The sequence below is a fragment of the Arachis hypogaea genome, chromosome 16, assembly GCF_003086295.3.
Source record: "Arachis hypogaea cultivar Tifrunner chromosome 16, arahy.Tifrunner.gnm2.J5K5, whole genome shotgun sequence".
NCBI lineage: Eukaryota > Viridiplantae > Streptophyta > Magnoliopsida > Fabales > Fabaceae > Arachis > Arachis hypogaea.
Window position 1 is genome coordinate 85,396,762 of NC_092051.1, and position 9,700 is coordinate 85,406,461.

Below are 9,700 nucleotides of genomic sequence, written 5' to 3' on the forward strand. Positions count from 1 at the left end.
TGATATGGGTGAACTATGGTAAGGTGGGGTAGATTAATTCAGTAATTATTTTGTTTTATCTAAATTAGCAACCAATTTTGCGATTGATTAGTTTTAACAGTATTTTTTACCCGTCACTAATTCGGTTGCTAAGGATTAAATTTTCAACCAATATAGTGACCACGACTTAGTAAAATCGGTCGCTGAATATAGTTTTAGCGACTGATTTTTTCTTAGTCTTAGAAATCTTATATCGATAGCTAAATCAGTCGCCATTAGCAACTAGTTTTTTCGGTCGCTAAAATCGGTCGCTATTCTAATAATTTCTTGTAGTGTAACTGTATCTCCAATTTGAAAGAATATCGAATTGGATCAGTCAGGCCATTAGAAAAAGATAAACATGAAAATATGCATTTAGCTTTCGCCTTGGTTATCCTTCTATACATTTAAACAGCAGGGATCCTTCTATTGAACCACGATCATGTACAACTGTGATGAGCGGATAATTTATACCCTTTTTGGCATTATTTTTACATAGTTTTTAGTATGTTTTAGTTATTTTTTATTATATTTTAATTAGTTTTTATGAAAAAATAACATTTTTGGATTTTAGTATGAGTTTGTGTGTTTTTCTGTGATTTCAGATATTTTCTGGCTGAAATTGAGAGACCTGAGCAAAAATCTGATTCAGAGGCTGAGAAAGGACTGCAGAAGTTGTTGGATTCTGACCCTCCTGTACTCAAAGGAGATTTTCTGGAGCTACAGAAGCCCAATTGGCGCGCTCTCAATTGCGTTGGAAAGTAGACATCTTGGGCTTTCCAACAATGTATAATAGTCCATACTTTGCCCGAGATTTGATGACCCAAACTGGCGTTCAAACGCCCACTAATGACCCTTTTCTGGAGTAAAACGCCAGAACTGGCACTAGAACTGGAGTTAAACGCCCAAACTGGCACCCAAGATGGCGTTTAACTCCAACAATGGCCTATGCACGTAAAAGCTTCAATGCTCAGCCCAAGGACACACCAAGTGGGCCCCAGAAGTGGATTTCTGCACTATCTGCACTTAGTTACTCATTTTCTGTAAACCTAAGTTACTAGTTTAGTATAAATAGCACTTTTTACTATTGTATTCCATATATACTTGGATACTTGGAGTTTTGGAACACATCTTATCATGTTTTGGGAGGCTGTCCATTCGGCCATGCCTAGACCTTTTTCTCTTATGTATTTTCAACGGTGGAGTTTCTACACCTCACAGATTAAGGTGCGGAGCTCTGCTGTTTTTCATGAATTAATGCAAGTACTATTGTTTCTCTTTTAATTCATGCTTACTTCTTCTCCAAGATATACTGTCGTACTTAATTTAGTTAAGTTAGAATGAATGGGTGAACCATGACAATCACCCACTATCTTCGTTACTCGCTTAGTTAAGATCCGCATGCCTGACAACCACAACCGGTCTACATGATGACCAACGTAGTCATTGGACGACAGCCGGAGTATATTTCCTTGGGTCTCTGATCTACAGACTGAGTTCGGGAGATTAGAACCTTTGTGGTATAGGCTAGAACCAATTGGCAGTATTCCTGAGATCCGGAAAGTCTAAACCTTGTCTATGGTATTCCGAATAGGATCTGGGAAGGAATGACTGTGATGAGCTTTAAACTCGCGAATGTTGGGTGCAGTGACAGTGTGAAAAAGGATAGAGAGATCCTATTCCGACGCTAGTGAGAACCGACAGATGATTAGCCATGCGGTAGCTGTACCTGGTATTTTTCATCCGAGACGAGAAATCCGACAGTTGATTAGCTGTGCATAAATCGTACCTGGTATTTTTCATCCGAGAGGATCATACAGCTTGCCATGGAAGGGAGCACGCATGATTGGAAGAAGACAATAGGAAAGCAGAGGTTCAGAAGCAACAAAGCATCTCCAAACACTTATCTGAAATTCCCACCAATGAATTACATAAGTATCTCTATTTTATGTTTTATTTATTTTTTTTAATTATCAAAACCTCATAACCATTTGAATCTGCCTGACTAAGATTTACAAGATGACCATAGCTTGCTTCATGCCAACGATCTCCGTGGGATCGACCCTTACTCACGTAAGGTATTACTTGGACGACCCAGTGCACTTGCTGGTTAGTTGTGCGGAGTTGTGAAAATGTGATCACAATTTCGTGCACCAAGTTTTTGGTGCCGTTGCCGGAGATTGTTCGAGTTTGGACAACTGACGGTTCATGTTGTTGCTTAGATTGAGTAATTTTTTTTATGTTTAAGCTTTTTATTTTTATTTTCGAAAAAAAATGTGTTCTTCAGAATTTTTAAGAATGAATTCTAGAGCTTCATGAGATATGTTGAAGCTTGGCTGGCTGTTACGCCATGTCTAATCTTTTGGACCGAGGTTTCCAATTTCCATTGTAGAAAGGACATGTCTGCATTTGTTATGCTAAAGCTTGGCTGGCCGTTTGGCCATGTCTAATTCTTTTGGACCGAAGCTCTAGAATAACATCACATGAATCCTGGAATTCTTATTAAAAATTTTGAATTTCTTTAATTTCTATTTCCAAAAATTTTTTGAAAAATATAAAATAAATTAATAAAACCATAAAAACCAAAAATTTTGTGTTTCTTATTTGAGTCTAGTGTCAAATTTTAAGTTTGGTGTCAACTGCATGTTTTTAATTTTTTTTAGATTTTCAAAAATTCATGCATTGTGTTCTTCTTTGATCTTCAAGTTGTTCTTGATGATTTCCCTTGTTTGATCTTTATATTTTCTTGTTTTGTATTTTTTGTTGTTTTTCATATGCATTTTCGAATTCATAGTGTCTAAACATTAAAAATTTCTAAGTTTGGTGTCTTGCATGTGTTTCTTTTCTTAAAAATTTTCAAAAATACGTTCTTGATGTTCATCATGATCTTCAAAGTATTCTTGGTGTTCATCTTGACCTTCAAAGTGTTCTTGTATGTTCCATTTGTCTCAATCTTAAATTCTTATGTCTTGTGTCATTTTGTTGTTTTTCTCTTTCTTCATTAATTCAAAAAAAATAAAAAATAATATCTTTCCCTTATTTTTCTCATAAATTTTGAAATTTTGGGTTGACTTAGTAAAAAAATTTTAAAATTTAGTTGTTTCTTGTTAGTCAAGTCAAAATTTCAATTTAAAAATTCTATCTTTTCAAATCTTTTTCAAAAATCAAATCTTTTTCATTTTTCTTTCCTGTTTTTTCGAAAATTCTTGAAAATAAATTTTTCAAAATCTTTTTCTTAATTTTATTTCACATTTTCAAAAACTTTACTAACAATTAATGCTTTGATTAAAAAATTTCAAGTTTGTTACTTTCCTGTTAAGAAAGGTTCAATCTTTAAATTTTAGAATCATATCTTTTAGTCAAGTCATCAACTTTAATTTTAAAAATCAAATTTTTTTTAAATTTGTTTTTCAAATCTTTTTCAAAATAAATTTCAATCATATCTTTTTCAAAATTTAATTTCAAAATATTTTTCTAACTTCTTATCTTTTCAAAATTTATTTTCAAATCTTTTTCAATTAACTACTTGACTTGTTTGTTTGATTTTAAAAGTTTACTATTTCTTATCTTTTTGAAAATTACTTAACTACTTTTTCACTTCTCATTTTCAAAAATCACTAACCACTTTTTTAAAATTCTTTTTAATTAACTAATTGTTTTAAATTCTAATTTTATTTTATTTCTTTTCTTAAATTTAGAATTCTAACTTATAATTAAAATAAAAACAAAAATATTTTTCTTTTCTTTTAATTAAATTCGAATACACTTTCTCTCTCATCTCTTTCTATTTATTTATTTATTTACTAACACTTCTCTTCTACTCATAATTCGAACCCTCTCCATCTCTCTGTGTTCGAATTCTCCTTATTCTCTCTCTACCTCATTCTTCTATTCTTATACTCACATAAAGGAATCTCTATACTGTGACATAGAGGATTCCTCTTCTTTTCTATTCTCTTCTTTTTCATATGAGCAGAAACAGGGATAAAGACATTCTTGTGGAGGCTGATCCTGAACCTGAAAGGACTCTGAAGAGGAAGCTAAGAAAAGCTAAAGCACAACACTCCGGAGAGGACTTACAGAAAATTTCGAAAAAGAAGAAGACATGGCAGCCAAACCCAACAACAATGGTGGAGATACAAGGAAGATGCTTGGTGACTTTACTACACCAACTTCTGACTTCTATGGAAGAAGCATCTCAATTCCTGCAATTGGAGCAAACAACTTTGAGCTTAAACCTCAATTAGTTTCTCTAATGCAGCAGAATTACAAGTTTCATGGACTTCTATTGGAAGATCCTCATCAGTTCTTAGCTAAATTCTTGCAAATCTGTGACACTGTTAAGACCAATGGGGTTAATCCCAAGGTCTACAGACTTATGCTTTTCCCCTTTGCTGTAAGAGACAGAGCTAGGACATGGTTGGATTCACAACCTAAAGAAAGCCTAAACTCTTGGGAAAAGTTGGTCAATGCTTTCTTGGCCAAATTCCTTCCACCTCAAAAGATGAGCAAGCTTAGAGTGGAAGTCCAAACCTTCAGACAGAAGGAAGGTGAATCCCTCTACGAAGCTTGGGAAAGATACAAGCAATTGATCAGAAGATGTCCTTCTAACATGCTTTCAGAACGGAGCATCCTATGTATATTCTATGATGGTCTGTCATAATTGTCTAAGATGTCATTGGACCACTCTGCTGGTGGTTCTCTTCATCTGAAGAAAACCCCTGCAGAAGCCCAAGAACTCATTGAGATGGTTGCACATAACCAGTTCATATACACTTCTGAAAGAAATTCTGTGAATAATGGGATAACTCAGAAGAAAAGAGTTCTTGAGATTGATACTCTGAATGCCATATTGGCTCAGAACAAAATATTGACTCAGCAAGTTAATATGATTTCTCAGAATCTGACTGGAATGCAGGCTGCATCCAGTAGTGCTAAAGAGGCTCCCTCTGAAGGAGAAGCTTATGACCCTGAGAATCTTGGAATGGAAGAGGTAAATTACAACGGGGGAATCCTAGGGAAACACTTAAAATACTTCATGGAGGAATCATCCTAATTTCTCATGGAAGGTTCAACAAAAGCCTTAACAAGGCTTCAGTAATAATAATGGTGGGAGAAATTGGTTTAGCAATAGCAAGCCTTTTCCATCATCTTCTGAGCAACAGATAGAGAATTCTAAGCAGAGCCTCTCTGACTTAGCAACCATAATCTCTGATCTATCTAAGACCACTCTCAGTTTTATGACTGAAACAAGGTCCTCCATCAGAAATTTGAAAACACAAGTGGGTCAGCTGAGTAAAAGAGTTACTGAAATCCCTCCTAGTACTCTCCCAAGCAATACAGAAGAGAATCCAAAGAGAGAGTACAAGGCCATCAATATACCTAAAGTGGCCGAACTTATAGAGGAGGAAGGGGCAGTGATTTCCAGTGAGGAAGACCTCAAGGGACGTCCACTGACCACTAAAGAGTTCCCTAATGAGGAACCAAAGGAATCTGAGGCTCATACAGAGACCATAGAGATTCCATTGAACTTACTGTTGCCATTCATGAGCTCTGATGAGTATTCTTCCTCTGAAGAGGATGAAGATATTCTTGAAGAGCAAGTTACTCAGTATCTAGGAGCAATCATGAAGCTGAATACCAAATTATTTGGTAATGAGACTTGGGATGATGAACCTTCATTGCTCATTAATGAACTGAATGCTTTGGTTTAACTGAAATTACCCCAAAAGAAACCGGATCCCGAAAAGTTCTTAATACCTTGTACCATAGGCACCATGACCTTTGAGAAGGCTCTGTGTGACCTGGGGTCAGGAATAAACCTCATGCCACTCTCTGTAATGGAGAAACTAGGGATCTTTGAGGTACAAGCTGTAAGAATCTCACAAGAGATGGCAGACAAATCATGGAAACAGGCTTATAGACTTGTAGAGGATGTCTTAGTGAATGTTGAAGGCCTGTACATCCCTGCTGATTTCATAATCCTAGATACTGGGAAGGATGAGGATGAATCCATTATCCTTGGAAGACCTTTCCTAGCCACAGCAAGAGCTGTGATTGATGTGGACAAAGGAGAGTTAGTCCTTTAATTGAATGAGGACTACCTTGTGTTTAAGGCTCAAGGATCTTCTTCTGTAACCATGGAGAGGAAGCATGAAAAGCTTCCCTCAATACAGGGTCAAACAGAGCCCCACACTCAACTTCTAAGTTTGGTGTTGGGAGGCCACCATTACTCTCTGTGTCTTAGTGAACCTCTCTAAGAGCTCACTGTCGAGCTATTGACATTAAAGAAGCGCTTATTAGGAGGCAACCCAATGTTATTTAATTATATTTATATATTTGTTTTCAATTGTCATGTTATGTTTTCTTTAGATAGATGATCATGTGAAGTCATAAAAATAGCTACAGAATTAAAGCAGAATAAAAAACAGCATCAAAAATAGCACACCCTGGAGGACAGGCTTACTGGCGTTTAAACGCCAGTAAGGATAGCAGAAAGGGCGTTTAACGCCCAGTCTGGTAGCATTCTGGGCGTTAAATGCCAAAATTGGTAGCTAGACTGGCGTTAAACGCTAGAATTGGCAGACAGACTGGTGTTTAACGCCAGAAAGGGGTGTCTGATGGGCGTTAAACGCCAGAAAAGGGCATCAGTCTGGCGTTTAACGCTAGAAAAGGTAACAGAGTTGGCGTTAAACGCCAGAAATGGCACACAGAGGGTGTTTAAACACCAGAAAGGTGCAGGGAGTAGAATTCCTTCACACCTCAGGATCTGTGGACCCCACAGGATCCCTACCTACCCCAACTCTCTTCTTCTCTCCTCTTCACACCTTTTCATAATACTCTTTCCCAAATACCCTTGACCAATCACATCAATATCTCTTCACCACTCACATCCATCCATCATAAATTGCCACCTACCTCACCATTCAAATTCAAAACATTTTCCTCCCAAACCCAACCCCCTCTTACACGAATTCCCTCTCCCTCTTACCCTATAAATACCCCTCCTTACCACCTTCAATTTCACACATCATAAACACTTAAACCCCTTTGGCTGAATCCACTACTCCCCTCTATCTCCTCCATTTCTTCTTCTTCTCCTCCTTTATTTCGTCTTTTGCCCGAGGACGAGCAAACCTTTTAAGTTTGGTGTGGAAAAATCTCTGCTTTTTTGTTTTTCCACAACCATTAATGGCACCTAAGGCCAGAGAAACCTCTAGAAAGAGGAAAGAAAAGGCAATTGCTTCCACCTCCAGGTCATGGGAGATGGAGAGATTCATCTCAAAAGTCCATCAAGACCACTTCTATGAAGTTGTGGCCAAGAAAAAGGTGATCTCCGAGGTCCCCTTCATGCTCAAAAAGAGTGAATATCCGGAGATCTGACGTGAGGTTCAAAGAAGAGATTGGAAAACTCTCACCAACCCCATCCAACAAGTCGAAATCTTAATGGTTCAAGAGTTCTATGCTAAAGCATGGATCACTAAGAACCATGATCAAAGTGTGAACCCGAACCCAAAGAATTGGCTCACAATGGTTCAGGGGAAATACTTGGATTTCAGTCCAGAAACTGTAAGGTTGGCATTCAACTTGCCAATAATGAGAGGAGATTCTCATCCTTTCACTAGAAGAGTCAACTTTGATCAAAGGTTGGACCAAGTTCTCATGGACATCTGTGTGGAAGGAGCTCAATGGAAGAGAGACTCAAGAGGCAAGCCGGTTCAATTGAGAAGGCCTGACCTCAAACCCGTGGCTAAGGGATGGTTGGAGTTCATCCAACGCTCTATCATTCCTACTAGCAACCGGTCCGAAGTAACTGTGGATCGGGCTATCATGATCCATAGTATCATGAATGGAGAAGAAGTAGAAGTTCATGAGATCATATCTCTAGACCTATACAAGGTGGCTGACAAGCCCTCCACTTTGGCAAGGTTAGCCTTTTCTCATCTTATCTGTCGCCTATGCAATTCAGCCGGAGTTGTCATAGAGGAAGACATCTTCATTGAAGAGGACAAGCCCATCACTAAGAAGAGCATGGAGCAAATAAGAGAGCCTGCTCATGGACCTCAACAAGAGCATGAGGAAATTCCTCATCAAGAAATCCCTGAGATGCCTCAAGGGATGCATTTTCCTCCACACAACTATTGGGAGCAACTCAACACCTCTTTAGGAGATTTGAGTTCTAACATGGAGTAACTAAGGATGGAGCACCAAGAGCACTCCATCATCCTCCATGAAATCAGAGAGGACCAAAAGGCCATGAGAGAGGAACAACAAAGGCAAAGAGGAGACATTGAGGAGCTAAAGCACTCCATAGGATCTTCAAGAGGAAGAACTAGCCACCGTCACTAAGGTGGACCCGTTCTTTAATTTCCATGTTCTTATTTTTCTATTTTTTGGTTTCTATGCCTTATATTTTGTCTATGTTTTTGTCTTTATTACATGATCATTAGTGTTTAGTGTCTATGTCTTAAAGCTATGAATGACTCCATGAATCTTTCACCTTTCTTAAATGAAAAATATTTTCTGAAAAAGAAAAAGAAGTACATGAATTTCGAATTCTATCTTGAAATTAGTTTAATTATTTTGATGTGGTGGCAATACTTTTTGTTTTCTGAATGAATGCTGAACAGTGCATATTTTTGATAGTGAAGTTTATGAATGTTAAAATTGTTGGCTCTTGAAAGAATAATGAAAAAAGAGAAATGTTATTGATAATCTGAAAAATCATAAAATTGATTCTTGAAGCAAGAAAAAGCAGTGAAAAACACAAAGCTTGCGAAAAAAAATATATGCAAAAAATAAAAAGAAAGAAAAAGAAAAAGCAAGCAGAAAAAGCCAGTAACCCTTTAAACTAAAAGGCAAGGGTAAAGAGGATCCAAGGCTTTGAGCATCAAGTGAAAAGCTTGAGACTGAGCGGTTAAAGTCATGGTCCAAAGCAAAAAGAGTGTGCTTAAGAGCTTTGGACACCTCTAACTGGGGACTCTAGCAAAGCTGAGTCACAATCTAAAAAGGTTCACCCAGTTATGTGTCTGTGGCATTTATGTATCCGGTGGTAATACTGGAAAACAAAATGCTTAGGGTCACGGCCAAGACTCATAAAGTAGCTGTCTTCAAGAATCAACATACTGAACTAGGAGAATCAATAACACTATCCGAATTTTGAGTTCCTATGGATGCCAATCATTCTGAACTTCAAAGGATAAAGTGAGATGCCAAAACTGTTCAGAAGCAAAAAGCCACTAGCCCCGTTCATCTAATTAAAACTAATCTTCATTGATAATTTTGAAATTTATTGTATATTCTCTTCTTTTTATCCTACTTTGTTTTTAGTTGCTTGGGGACAAGCAACAATTTAAGTTTGGTGATGTGATGAGCGGATAATTTACACCCTTTTTGGCATTGTTTTTACATAGATTTTAGTATGTTTTAGTTACTTTTTATTATATTTCTATTAGTTTTTATGCAAAAATCACATTTCTGGACTTTACTATGAGTTTGTGTGTTTTTCTGTAATTTCAGGTATTTTCTGGCTGAAATTGAGGGACCTTAGCAAAAATATGATTCAGAGGCTGAGAAAGGACTGCAGATGCTGTTGCATTCTGACCCTCCTGCACTCGAAGTAGATTTTCTGGAGCTACAGAAGCCCAATTGGCACGCTCTCAATTGCGTTGGAAGGTAGACA

General features: G+C 37.2%; 1 non-coding gene across 1 annotated transcript; it reads right to left on the bottom strand.

Moving 5' to 3' along the window:
* Positions 1 to 4,528: 4,528 nt before the first annotated feature.
* Positions 4,529 to 4,636, bottom strand: LOC112761533 (small nucleolar RNA R71). Its single transcript, XR_003181924.1, has one exon. It is a non-coding gene; the product is annotated as a small nucleolar RNA R71 (small nucleolar RNA).
* Between the last annotated feature and the right edge of the window lie 5,064 nt (positions 4,637 to 9,700).